The 14,801-nt window shown below is 33.1% G+C and overlaps 1 protein-coding gene across 4 annotated transcripts in view; it reads left to right on the top strand.

The window, feature by feature from the left end:
- The window catches only part of LOC149573232 (uncharacterized), a 408,940-nt gene that overhangs the window by 356,316 nt on the left and 37,823 nt on the right, over positions 1–14,801 (top strand). For 3 of the 4 annotated variants that reach the window (XR_016360056.1, XR_016360053.1, XR_016360067.1), the window contains one exon: positions 12,252–12,403. The exons of the other annotated variant lie outside the window; for it this stretch is intronic. The gene's annotated coding sequence lies outside the window, so the exon portion shown is untranslated. Of the gene's footprint in view, positions 1–12,251; positions 12,404–14,801 lie in introns of those variants that run through there. 4 annotated transcript variants of the gene reach the window in all.

Genomic DNA, 14,801 nt, shown 5'->3' with positions numbered 1-14,801 from the left:
TGATACCACCCAAGTTAATCATGATACATGACGTACAAAGTTTCTACATGTGCAAGATTAGATAAGTTGGTGATTGTGAGACTCAAGAGGAATATGAAAAATTGTGTGATGAAGGAGTTCTAAAGGAGGAATTTAAAATTTCTAAGAGGAATGACTTGGCTTGTGACATAGAACTTCTAAGAAATTTTAAGATTGAATGGAGCAAGGTTGTACTATGAAGGATCCATGATATGAAGTTTTGGCTACACAATGGACCAGTTGAGATAACCAAGAAGATGAATGTGATGTATGAGTCATGAGGAGGTTGAATATAAAATAGGAGCTAAGTGGAATGAATGTAGATTATCCATCTCAAACATTTCTATTCCATCGATTAATTTTTAGTGAGATTATTTGCTCACAAATTCTATTAATCAAGTAAATTGAATAGTCTATCATGTATGGCAGTGGATCAAGCATGGAAGATTGTCATGAAATATCATGAATATCATCTTGTCAATTTATAAAACCTTCAACTAGTAGAAAACTTGACATCCATCAGGAAGGTTGATGAAGGGTGCTCCCCTTAATAACATAAACACATAGTCGAAACAAAGAAATAATAGCAAATGTGAGAACAAAATATGGACTTCTTATTTATGCTGCAAATGTGGAATTGTAGAATTCACAAGTAAAATATGCTAACCCACATGGGCACCTTCATTATAGTAATGTGTAAGACTAAGCTAGGAACTACCACTGAGAGTTGTCTTAGACAATGTTTGGGTCTTTCTTAAAGAGGCAATTTTGTGCCACCCAAGAAGGTTCCAGACATTGAAACTTAATACCTAGGGTTGATAGACCTTAACAATACATATATATAGTCAACCAAATACATCTTTGACAATTATTTTAGATATTTCAAGTAGCCCAACTTTGGAAGGCCATAACTCTCAAATTATTGCTCTAATTGGCTATTATAACCACTTTTTAGAAATGTCGGCTCTTAATCTATAGGCTTAGAATGGTACAACCCTTCATTCAAGTTTTGAGACCTCATTCAAGCACTCTAAGACCTCCAATGGTGAGCCTAAAAATCTTTCTACATATTTTTCCACCGAAAATTTGTAATAACTTTTTTGATACTTAAGCTGGAGAAATGGGATTTTGATGGTAGGCTTATAATTGTAAAATGACCCTTCATGTAGAGAATGAGAACATTCTAAGCTCATATGATAAACTTACTAAACATAACAAGTTCTTGTAAATAGTAACCACCCTATCTACTAGTCCTTATTAAAATAGAAAAGACTAAAAATAAAATATTTTTGGGTGATGCAAGATTGCTCTGACACCCAGGATGCTCTTGCATCAGTCACTCAAGGTAATTTAAGAAGTGACTCTATCATGTCTTAGTTGTTCAAAGGAAAACCAAGATAGTTAACCTCCTCCCTTACTTGCATTGATGAATCCTCTACTGACCTCCCTTTCCATTTGATTAGGTATTCCTCATAAGTTTTGTTCCTTGTACTTTTTCCAACACGACTGTCTAGTATCTCCTCAATCTCCTTTGTAGCTGAACTAGCGGCTGGATTACTCCATTGTACTACTGTAAATTCATCTCCATCACCTCCTTTATAATATTTTATCAAGTCTAAAATGTTAAATAATGGTGAAATATTCAATTTATCAGGCAACTCCACTTCATAAGCATTTTCAGAATCATGCTTTTTCACTATCTTGCACAGTCCAAACTTCTTCATCTTCAACTTATTATATGTACCCACTGAAAAATTCTCTTTTCTTAAATAAACTATGAATTCATCTCCAATCTAAAATTCCTTATACCTCCTTTTCACATCTACCTTAGCCTTATACTATGTATTCATCTTTATGATGTGCTTGCTCACCTCCTCATTGATGTTCTTCAAATGTTTAGAAATTTCTTCTTCTTTAGCTCTATGTATCTCTCCTTTATACAACTACCTTAATTCGAAATCATTTTGGGGACTACTCCCATATACAATGTGGAAAGGTGATTTACCAATTTTCCTATTGATATAATTATTATATGAAATTTTTTCCTATATTAAAATCATATCCCATCCTTTGGGTTTGTCTCCAACCAAACATTTCAGCAAATTTCACAAACTCAAATTCACCACTTTTGTCCATCCATACGTCTATGGATGTTGTGATGAACTAAGCTTCAAATCTATCTTTAGCTTCTTCCATAATGTATGCCAGAAATACACAACAAATTTGGTGTCTTGATCTAAAACTATACTCTTTGGCAAACCTGTCAACCACCACAAAAATATAATCCTGTCCTTGTTCTGCCCTTGGTAATCCAAGAACAAAATCCATGCTAATATCCTCCCATGACTTCTCTAGTATAGGTAATGGTTGGTATAACATTATATTCTACTTCACTCCTTTCACTATCTGACATACTTTACAACTTTGTACAAGTTTCTTCACATCTTGCTATAACTGTGGCTAGTAATAATTCTTAGCAACCAAAGTAATGGTCTTATCTCTGCCAAAATTTCTAGCCAATCCTCCACTATGCTTCTCCTTGATGAGATTCTCTCTCATTGAACTTCTAGGAATGCACAACTAGCTTCCTTTGAACAACATACTATCTTGGATAATGAAATCCAACCACTTTGTCCTATCAAGCATAATAGGTTCACCAAAATTAGGATCAGTTGGATACAAAGTATTGAGTTCCTTGAACCTAACCACCTCTATCTCCTTTTCTATTAGCAAAATTTTTCTTCTACCAAGAGCATCTACAACTTTTTTAGACTTAACACTCTTGTATTTCAAAATAGTGTATAACTCTGTAAAAACTTAAACCACTTCAAATGCCTTTGCTTCAATTTTCCTTGACTATTCAAATATTGCAAAGCTTGATGGTTAGTATACAAAACAAACTCCTTAGGACAAAGATAGTGTCTCCACTTCTTCAATGCTTGAACTATAGCATAAATTTTTTTATCATAAATATAATATTTTCTTTTTGCATCATTCAACTTCTCACTAAAATAAGCAATAGGTCTACCTTCCTGGCTCAAAACAACTTCTATTGTAGTACCACTAGCATCACAGTCTACTTGAAACACCTTGTTAAAATTAGGAAGTACTAAAATAGGCTACTTAATAACTTTTTATTTTAATAGATTAAAACTCTTATCTACTCCCATAGTCCACTTAAATTATTTCCTATCTTATCTCATGTTTTCAATCAAGGGTTCACATATACTACTAAAACCTCTTATGAAATTTATGTAAAAACTAGCTATTTCATGAAAAGATCTTCCCTCTGTCACACTCTTTGTAGTTGGCCATTCAAGGATAGCCTTCATTTTTTCTAACTCCATTTTTCAAACCTTCTATAGAGACTACACTTCTTCAGGTTTATTAGAAACTCTTCTTCCCTCAACTTATCAAACCCCTTGCAAATATGATTCAAATGCTCCTACAATGTCTTACTAAAGATCAAAATATAATCTAGGTAAAAAATGAAAAACTTACCCAAAAATTCCTTTAGTACCTCATTCATGAGCCACATGAAAGTGCTTGGTGTATTGGTTAGCCTAAAAGACATGACTAAGTACTCATACATTCCTTATTTTGTCTTGAAAGTAGTCTTCCACTCATCACCTTGTTCGGTAAAAATCTGATGTTACCCACTCTTCAGATCTATTTTTGTGAAATACTCATCCCCACTCAAATGGTCCATAATATTATCCTTTCCTTGGTAATGGAAATCCATACTTGATTGTGATCTTGTTGATAGCATGATAATCTATGCACATCCTCCATTTGCCATACTTCTTTGTTATTAATATAGCTAGTACAACACATAGACTTAGACTCTCTCGGAACAACCCCTTATGCAACAACTTGTGAACTTTAATGTTCAACTCTTCACTTTCTATTGGTGTCATTCTATGTGCTTCCTTGTTTGGAAAACTAGCTCTTGGAACCAAATCCATTTGGTGACTAATCTTCCTCATTAGGGGTAATCCATCAAGTACATTATCTGATACAATATTAGAAAACTCTTCCAACATATGTACAACTTTGGCAGGTACCTCCTATACTTCATCTTTACTATCTTTTGAAATTATACCAAAACACATGTGCTCACACTTCATAACTTTGAGAAAGTTTTTTCCATCAACAAGGCGTATTCTGGCAACACTACGTACCTTTTCTTCTTTATCATTCAATGGCTTCAACTTATGCTTCCCTCAACCCTTGGTCAAAGTATAGGTATTTTCTCACCCATCATATACAATAGGCCTATCAAACTATCATGGCCTACCTAGAAACATATGTCACATGTCCATAGGTATGATATCACAAAGTACCTCATCTTGGTAGCTTCCAATCTTGAACTTCACTGCGCATTGCTCATTCACCATGACCCTATGGTCATCTTGCACCCAAGAAATACGGTATAGATGCAATTATTTTTGTCTCTTTAGCTTCAACTTTGTGACCATCATTTCTAACACTAGATTTTCAATACTTCCACCATCAATGATCACATCACAACACTTATCTTCACATTTGTACATTGTGTGAAACAAGCTCCTTCTTTGATCGGGTTCATTCTCACCACTCAGTAGGACTCTTCTATTAACTAAGACTTCTCCTCTTTCAACATGTTCAAAATTTGAGAATATGGCATCTTCATCAACATGTGCAACTCTGGTCTAGCCTTTTATTCTTTGATCTATTCTTCATTGGCACTAGGAACACCCAAATTCTCTATGCCCTTCTTTTCCATAGTGAAAACATTTCCCACATAAGCCTCCTCTTCTAGATCCTTGTCCTCTACCTCTTCCTCTTTGATCTCTCTTGTTATGATCATCAAAATGATTGGAATTGTTTCCCCTTTGGTTCTGACTGCTACCTCTAGCCTCATCCTTGTTCTTCTGATCATCATAATGACCTCCATAAGATCGTTTGCCAAAGCTTCCACCACAACCTCTCTCACTATTCTTGTTGTATAGCTTCTTGCTTAGTTTCTCCTCAACTCTTAGGGAAAATTGGTATGCCTCCTTAATATTGTTCATTTGATCTAGACTCAACTCATCCAAAATACTTGGCCTCAACCAATTAAGATAATGAGCTACTTTCTCCTTATCAACTTCTGCATGGCTGGTTCTAATGAGAACTCGGTCGAACTCTTCGATATACTCTTGAACATATTTTCTTGATTGCTTCAACTTTTTTATCTTCTTCAACAGATCAATTTCATATCCATAAGAATGAATTGTCTCTTTAGTTTATCTATCATTCGATTCCATTTGGTGATTTTTTCCTTCTCACTCTAGCTAAACCTCCTACCACCAGATCTTTGTGTGTCCTTTCAATTTTTTACCTTTGCAAACTTAACCCTATCAAGATCCTCAATATCTTTACACTCAAAGTACTCCTCTAGTTCATTGATTCAATTGATCAGCTCCTTTGGGTTAATATTTCCCAAAAATGTGGGAACATCAAAGTTAGGTCTTTTTCCAATCTTGGAGATGGCCCTAAAATGCCTCTCTTCCTCTAGGTTTGGAACGGCCGCTACTTCAACATTTTCTTCTACTTTGTCCTCATCCTCACTTTCATCTCTTATAGGAAGATTTATTCCTCTATGCAATTGTTCTTCCAATGCTTGCATTTGTCTTTGGAGGGCTCTAAAACCCTCAGGTGTAACACCTACAACTCTTCCACCACACTCTCTTTGTGGAGGCATTTTTGCACTTTTGCTCAAACCCTATTGCAAACCACCTCAAAATTGATGATTTTTCTACATGATCAACACAAACCATGGTCCAAGAGTGAACTACCTCACAATTGGCAATCTATCCATACACTCAAGAACTCTAGATTTGATACCACTTGATGAAGGGTGCTCCCCTTAATACCACAAAAACATAATTGAAACAAGGAAACAAGAACAAATGCAAGAACAAAATTTGGACTTCTTATTTGCACTGTAAATACAAAATTGCATAACTCACAAGTACAATATCCTAACCCACATGGGTACCTTCATTACAGTAATCTGCGAGACTAAGCTATGAACTACCACCCAGAGTTGTCATAGACAATGTTTAGGCCTTTCTTAAATAGGGAATTGTATGTCACCCAGGAAGGTTATAGACATTGAAACTTAATACCTAGGGTTGACAGACCATAACAATACATATAGAGTCGACCAAATACATCATTGACAATTATTTAAGATATTTTAGGTTGCCCAACTTTGGAAGGCCATAACTCTTGAACCGTTGCTTTGATTGGCTATTATAATCACTTTTTGGAAATGTCAGCTCTTGATCTATAGGATCAAAACAGTGCAAGTTCCCTTCCATTGAGTCTTTGGACCTCAATTAGGCACTCCAAGGCCTCCACTAGTGAGCCTGAAGATTTTTTTGCACATTTTTCCACCAAAAATCTGTAATAACTTCTTTGATACTTAAGCTAGACCAATGCGATTTTTATGATAGTCTTATAACTCAAAAATGAACCTTCATGTAGAAAATGATAACATTCTGTACTCGTATGACAAAATTAAAAAAAAGCAAGTTCCCATAAATAGTAACGACCTTGTCTTCTAATCCTTATTAAAATAGAAAAGACCAAAAAAAAAAAAAATTTGGGTGATGCAAGCTTGCTCTTAAACCTAGGATGCTCCTACATCAAAGGAAAAAAATTATGTGTACTTTTGGATCACTTGTTATGTGTATTTTCTTTTACATTTAGAAGTATTTTCTTGGTATTGGCAACATTTTTTGGGAACAAGGAAAACTAGTGATAAGGAAAATAAATGAATACATAACTCAATTAGGAGAGAATTTTGATAATGTCATAGATACATATCTTGAATAATTCAAAAAAAGAATGAAGATGGGGATGAAAATACTAGAAGAATTAGTAATGAAACATTACAATGATGTATGCTTTTAGTAGAAAGAGATAACACATTTGTATAGGAAGTGAAGTTGAGGAAGGCATGGCTACAAGCATTTGATTAGGAGATCAAAAACTATATTGTAAGTGCAAATATTGTTGCATTATTAAAAGAAGAAATTAATATTGAAGCTGAACCTTTTAGGAAATATGAAGAAACTAAGGCAAGGATTACTACTGACATCAAAATAGCTTCTTGAGAAAAGAAAAGGAGGAAAATGATTGAAGACCTAGAGGCCAAACTAGGCACAAAAGGCAAAGCCAAGGAACCTTTGCATCTCACTCAAGGTCTTGGAGAAGATGAAGAAAAATATAGTGATGATGAGGAAGAGGAAGGAGAAGGAGATTAGGGTAAAGTCCTAGTTGTTGTTGCACCACCTACCAATGATGCTAAATTTGTCAAGCCTAGAGCAAAGGAAGCCAAAAAAAAGATAGTGGTGGCACCCACCTCATCTCCATAACCAACCAAACCAAGGACCAAGGAAATAGTAGGAAGACCCAAGCCATCTATAAAGAAAGAAGTAGTGAAAATCACTAAACCAAGTGGCTCTACTGCACAGAAGAAGATATCACAAGCCACTATGATCTAACCAAAGAGGATAAGGTTGGTAAAAGTTAAAGAAGTTGAAGAAGATGATGTAGAGAGGACAAAATTAGGTGAACTAGTCACAATACCTAAAAGAGAAAACAATATTGATAAGGTATGTGTCGACCTAACAATCTCTATAGGCTTATCTAGTTTTAGATTTGTGAAATATGACACATTGGATAATGATGATAGAAAAAAAATTGAGGAGGCCATGATAGATATGATGGGAAAAAATAAATTGGCTTCTAGTTAATTAGAGAAGATGATTCTGATTGACTTGTATAATAGATCAAATAAAAGATGGGAACATGTATCATTAGTAGAGAAAGATATAAGAGAAGGCACATTAGCAAAGTTATGCCTATTTATCAAATGAGAAAAAGGAAACATTTTTTGAGAAGTATAGGAATTGATTTGTTCCTAAATTTAGAATTTTTACAATCTTACAAAATAAGGTTGAAGTTATTAATCTATAGAATGAATTACTATGGAAAAGTATTTTTGGACTCATAACTAAAGACGTAAAATGAGAAAAGGATATTGAGACAGTAACCATTCGAGATGATCAAAGTGATGAAATGAGTTCATGTGTATTGAGTCCACAAGGAAGCATCTTATCCATCCATGTCAACACCCCTGATACTCTTGTTGTCAAGAAAGAGAAGCTCTTGAATGCAAATAAGGAGGAGAAAGAGGTAGAAGATACACAAATAAACACAAGAATAGACATTTCTACCAAAGGTCAAGAATGAGCACTTGTGTCAGAACCTCGAATTGAGAAAAATATGGAGGAAGATAAAACTATTTCAAGTTCTACTATTATTTTCTCTTGCACTAATATAAAAGAAAGACCAAGAGGACATACCCACTCACCATTTCCTAAATCAATATTGAGTAAAAACACTACTTCAACTCATAAAGGGAAAGTAATAAAGGACAACTCTCCAAATATTTAAGTTAGTCTAGATGAAGTTATTGAGATGCCATAATTGGATTTGGAAAATATTACTCTTGAGAAAACTATCATGTTGCAAGATATTTTTTCTTAAAGGAAGAAACAACAAGAGATGAGAAGAGAACATCAACAAAGGCACGTATTACATGATGTTAAGGACAGTTTAGAAGAGATATTTGATATACAAAATTTTTATAGGAAAGCCCCAATCATTTCCCATCTTCTAACTATTGTTAAACAAATAAATTTTGGAGATGTAGAAACAAATGAGAGTCTGATGGATTGATCAACAAATAAATATGAGAATTTGGATTGAATAGTGAATGTCAAGTATCAAAGAGAAAGTGCTAAGAAACCCAAAATTGAAATTCAAGTAAGAAATGATACAAACTTTGAGGTAAAGCATTTCAAGCCGACATGAAAAAGATATTTAATTCTTTTAGAGGTTATTACACATTTTTTGATGTGGACCATAGATCCCCATGTTTTGTGATGAACCAATAAGATGAAGAGACAAAACAAGGAAGAAGCTAGAAAGCTCTTTATGAAATCTTTAAATAGAGAAGATCAAAACCTAGTTTATGATGTATGGTGATGAGATGGAGTGAATAAACTATTCATGTGATCACAAAAAAAAAAGGGGTGATAGTGGGAGCATTGTACAAGAGGCAAAGAGGTCAATTATTGTGAAGTAAGAAAATTGATCTTGTCAAAGCAGTGAAGGATAGTGAAGCTATATCAGATCAAAGATGATATTAGATTGAAGAGGGGAGATTCAAAATCAGCTTATCATAATAGATTGAGGATCAAGTACTAAATTAGTTTTAATAAATTGAGTGAGGGATAATCTCATAACAGAGTGGTCTTATCAGATCTTTGTAAATATCCTAATAGAGTCTTTACTTCGTTGTAAGTATAAAATCCTTTCAAAGGGTGAGATCTAACATTCTTAGTCTTTTAATGAGGAAAACCCCTGATAGGGTAGATCCTTGGATATGGTCAAATATTGTAACCATAATATGTTAACTTAATTACTACAGTAGTGAAGAATTGTGGGTGTCATCCCCACCCCAATTTTACCTTCACCTTGGAGGGTTTGTAATTAATCAAATCTTTGTATTGGGTGTTTACGTTTCATGCATGTGATTGATAGATTATATCTATATGTTATTACAATTGGGTTTTATAAGTTATGCATGCATAAGACATTGGATATATGATGGTAAATGTGGTTAATGCAAGGTATTGTTAAAAGGTGTAAGTGTTACAGATCCTGATTAAACCCACAACCCACCCCACTCTCCCTCTCAGTATCTTGGTTTCCAATTAAGACTTCCAACAAAAACACACATAAATCCATAAGTAATATATATCCTTTGAATATTTCTAGAGGTTATAATTCTATTTTGATGTTCCAACAAAGGAAAGCCATAACCTTTGGATGGATAACATCATGCTACCAAAAAGAGACTATCCTTTTATGAATAATTTTCTATCCACTAGTCGAAAACTTATGGCATTCCTTTACCATATACTAAAACCTAACATAATTATACCCAAACTAAATATATCACTATCACTTGTGTGTAAAGGATACATATCCAACACTTTGAGTAGTTATGACTTTTTATTATGTAGAATAGGCAATGTAGATAGATCTTTGAATTCTACATTATATATAGTGTGATGTACATCATTAAAACATAGCCTACAACCTTTTTACCTCACAAGGTTTCTAAAATAGCCAAGGAAAAATGAAATTTTTCATAAAAAGAGAGATGAGATTAAACATTCCATGAATCTTTCTATAAGGGGGTTGTGTCCCCAAAATCTATAACCCACAAGAGATGTGAAAATAATACCTTTCTACTTTTGACCAACAATTTCCACATTACTTATCCTTTAGTGCAATTCTTCATTGTGAATATCTGTTCAAGTTCATTTAAAAAATAAATATTTTTATATAATAATCCTCAACCAAACTGCTAATTTGTTCTTATAGAACTTCATGGCCAAATTAGCCCCTATGAAAATATTTTGATCATGGATAATGCGTACCCCAACCCAACCCACATCCTTTTGACTAAAAATATTGTCCCAAGAGACCATTGGAACCTTCTTCTTATCATCATAGATAAAATATGTAAGATATTTGTTTATAGCTATCATTAGTCCTTCAAGAGTAAAAATTACCAACATCATATATTTGGTTATAGAAATAAGCACAAATTAAATAAGATCCTTCTAGAAAGAGGGAGTCACCTAGTCATTGAACATGCAATCCTCTCCTTAATAAACTAAATAATGTTAACCTAATGGGATTCGTTTGTGTCACCCTAAAAGAATGGAATAGAAAAATATTTTCAAGGACTGTCAGCCTCAAAAAATCCTATAACATCTCTAAACCACCCTCCTTACATTAGATTTCATATTAAATAAAAAGATCTTGGTTTTATTAGAATTTAATTTATCCCCTAATACCTAATAATGTTCATTTAATTTTTCCTTATTATTCATATATTCTCTTGATAAACTCTTTCCAAATAGAAGAGAATGCTCCATAAACAAGTTGTGAGGTATTGAGATCAGGGAATGATGAATTTTGACTTTCTCATAATGACCAAATTCATGTAGTTTTTGAGTGAATATGCTACTTGGCCCACATGCCAATAATATGAAGAGAAATGGGGATAAAGTATCTCCTTGCCTCACACCTAAGGAATAAGAAAAGAAACCACAACAAGAACCATGAATCAACACTAGAAATTTTGCTCCTAAAATGCATGGCAATACCCATTTGATCTATTTCCTATTAAAACCAAATTTCTCTACAAGGGAAAAAAAACTCTTTTTGTTTCAAAATAATTGAGGGAGTACCTCAGCTAGGACTAAATATTAAAAATCATTGAATTAATAATAAAACTCATTGAGATAACTTTGGACTTTTTTTAGTGAATAAATAAATAGTCCATTAAGTTATATTGAATCTAAATGAGAAAACTTACAAAAAAAGATAATTGCATCTTATGAGTAAATCTTTTTCTTTAGTTATAGATAGATAACTTATTAAAAGTACTCTCTATTATGTAACAATACACCCTATATACTATCATTTGTAATGAAAACATCATAGAGGCTGAATTTATGCATGTAAAAATTATGCATATAGATTAAGTTATTCCACACACACACACACACATACAAGGATTGACAAAATCAATCATTATCTACTAGTAGTAGACATGAATATAATAAAACATGATATAAAACTATCTTGAGATTATAATAACTCTCATTATAATTCAAGTTATATTGCCACAACCAAAATAAGATGAAGGTATGTAATGCCTCTCATGTTTGCAGTCTGTTCCTTGATTGTTTTGATTTGAGAGATACTTGATATTATATGTACTTTTGAGATGACCTGAGATTCAGATGTTATACTTTGATTTCAATACCATAGATTCTATACTACTATGATGTTTAGTTTATCATATTTGCATGTTGATGCTATTTTGAGATGACAATAGATTTATGATGATATTGGGTTTTTTGGTATTTGGACATACCTTTGATTTTGTTATGTGATGGATTTTATGTTATGGTGATTTACTTCATTCTTATTTCATGATGCTTTGTGCAAACATGAGTGATGTAAATGGTTAAATTAGGTATTTAATGCTTTTATTGCTTTAGTTATGCTATTATATGAAATTGCACTTAGTCATGTGTTTAAGTGTGCAGGATGTATATCCTTGGTAGTGGCACATGGAGTTAGTGATTCGGCTATTCATATTTTACCAATGCCATCCTTGTATGGTTGACATATCCTTATTTTAATTATTTAATTAAACCTTTAAGTGATTATTAAATCCAAACTCATTTTCATTATATAACTAGACCAGTGAGTGTGTCTGTGCAATTAGAAGTTCCCATTGTTGCAAAAGTTGTTAAGGAAAATTCTATGATTTTGGGTTTTTGGGCTTTAATTTTTATTGAATTTAACTTTTGGCAGCTTTTCCATAGATGAATTCTTATTTTTAAGAATAGCCTATTTTTAATTCGGTGGATTCATAATTTAGCTAGTCTAACTAGGTAATTTCCCTAATTGATTATTCACTCAAAGTGTGAATAAGTATGGAGAGAGGAATTTGATTCCTCACTTTTCACTTTTTCAATTTAGAAATCTGAGATCCTTTTTTGAAGGATTAATCTTCTATTCATTGTGAGAGCTATGGGTGTGGGATCTTTGCAAGGATGGAATTGTTGGATCTAGCTCGAGGAGACCTTTTTTTGTCCTTGTTTTTTACTATATCTATGGGTTATTTATTTACTTGTCTATTTTCTATTTTAGCTCTTTTGCCTATTAGGTAGGGCTTTCTTATTTTCTTTTTTTAGCTTAGATTTTGTATCTACTTTTGAGAGGCAAAGAACTAGTGTTCCCCTCTGTTTTTATTCGTTGGTTCTACCCAATTGTTCAAGCATTAATATTTTACCTATTTTTAGGATGGGGGTTTGAGGTTTCACATAGTTATGCTAGCCATTTTTGCATATGGTGTCCAAACCCTAATTTTATTGGATTTTCAAGGCTTTTTTTCCCTATGACCAATTGGGTTTTAATTTTAAAGTTTTCTAGTTTTGGGGTATTTACCTTGTTTTATGTGCCACCCTATTTTCTTAGGTTTTCTTGGCATGATTTTGGTCATGGGCCTAGATCATTCATTTGGATATCAACCCAACCATTTTTGAAATTTTATGTTGCATTGAGATGTGTCTCACATATTGCCTCCTAAGTCTGCTTTTTGTTGAGTGTATGTTTGGATTGTATTCTCATCCAGTCCTAGTGTTATGATCTTCATGACAGTGGTGCACCACACTTGAGTATGTATGTGTACATTTTTTGGGTGACTTGTGAGGTCCTATCTTCTATGGTACTTCTGGGAGTTATGATCATCAGGCTTCAGTTGGGAACACGCATGCCTACGGGCACTCATTGTTGGATGAGCTTTGGTAGGGTAGGGTAGCATATGGAGGGGCTTCTATCTTGCAACCTGGTGACTACTCTCATGGGTTGGTAGAGGAAGTTTAAAGTAAGTGATAACTAAAAAAAAAAATTGGGTGGTAATATAACTAAGATAATAAAAAGATTAAGGATGTGCTCCTTTTTTGGGAAGTGTGATCTTCCAATACTAGCTTGGGCTTATCGATGCCAAGCGACTCTCCATTATGTCAACCCCTACATAGTAGACCTTTGAGTGTCTGACTAGGACTTACAGCTTATGTATTATCTATGTTCTTGGTTTCAGTCATCATACTATCCATTGTGAGTGTTAGTCATGGATGGTAGCTTTATGTGTGTTTGTGGTTGGATCATTATATCCATTAGCATGACACGAGTTGACCTATGGGTTCCATGTGGTTGGGAGGCATGGCTACCTTCCCCACTACTAGGGACTAGTATATAGAAATGGTTCTTTATTCTAGTATGATTTGTGCTCATGTTACACTTGGTACTTTGAGTTTCAGAGTATGTTATCTTGTGTTTTATTCTTTCATTGGAATGCTTGGATATTATGTTAGATGATGTTAGTTTTATTGATGCATTCATGTATTATGATATTTAGAATATCTTAGATTATGAGTTGGACTTGTAAGATTATCTTATGTTTTACTTTTAGCATGTTAGTTTTCCTTATTCTTATGTTGTAGAACATTTTAGTAGTGATGTTCTCATAAGACACCTTCAGCAATCTAGTTAGTAGTTTGGGATGTATGTGTCATGCCCAAACTACGAGGGCGAAAACACACAATTTTTTTTAAAAATTATAATAGTTAGAGTGCTCAAAGTTTTAATCTGATTCCTGCAAGAGAAGTAAAGGTTCCCTACAATACATCTTAAGTTTAAAACTCTAGTGGAGGAATACATCGTTAAGATTAATATCGATCATAAGATACGTAATTTTATTGGCTTACAACAATATAGAACAATTATTTAAATGACAATGTAAATGTATTGGAGTTTAGATTCATTGAAAGTATATAAATCAAATCAACTATAAAACTCTAAGACAATTATCAATTTACAAATTAATCGATATTAAAAAAGTCACTTTAGGAAAAAACAATTTAACTAGAATTAAAATTGAATATATGTATATCAATTTTATTAACTTTAAACATTTCAACTATTTTTAACATATTAATAAACCATCAAAATCTTACTAAATTTAAATTTAATGAAATAAAAACTAACTAAATATAAAACAATCATACATTTAAACTAGTTAAAATCAT

Source organism: Cupressus sempervirens, chromosome 2 (assembly GCF_028749045.1).
Source record: "Cupressus sempervirens isolate cs-2001-9-10 chromosome 2, ASM2874904v1, whole genome shotgun sequence".
NCBI classification, from domain to species: domain Eukaryota; kingdom Viridiplantae; phylum Streptophyta; class Pinopsida; order Cupressales; family Cupressaceae; genus Cupressus; species Cupressus sempervirens.
The sequence above is the reverse complement of the archived record's forward strand: the minus strand, read 5'-3'. Positions and strand labels throughout refer to the sequence as shown.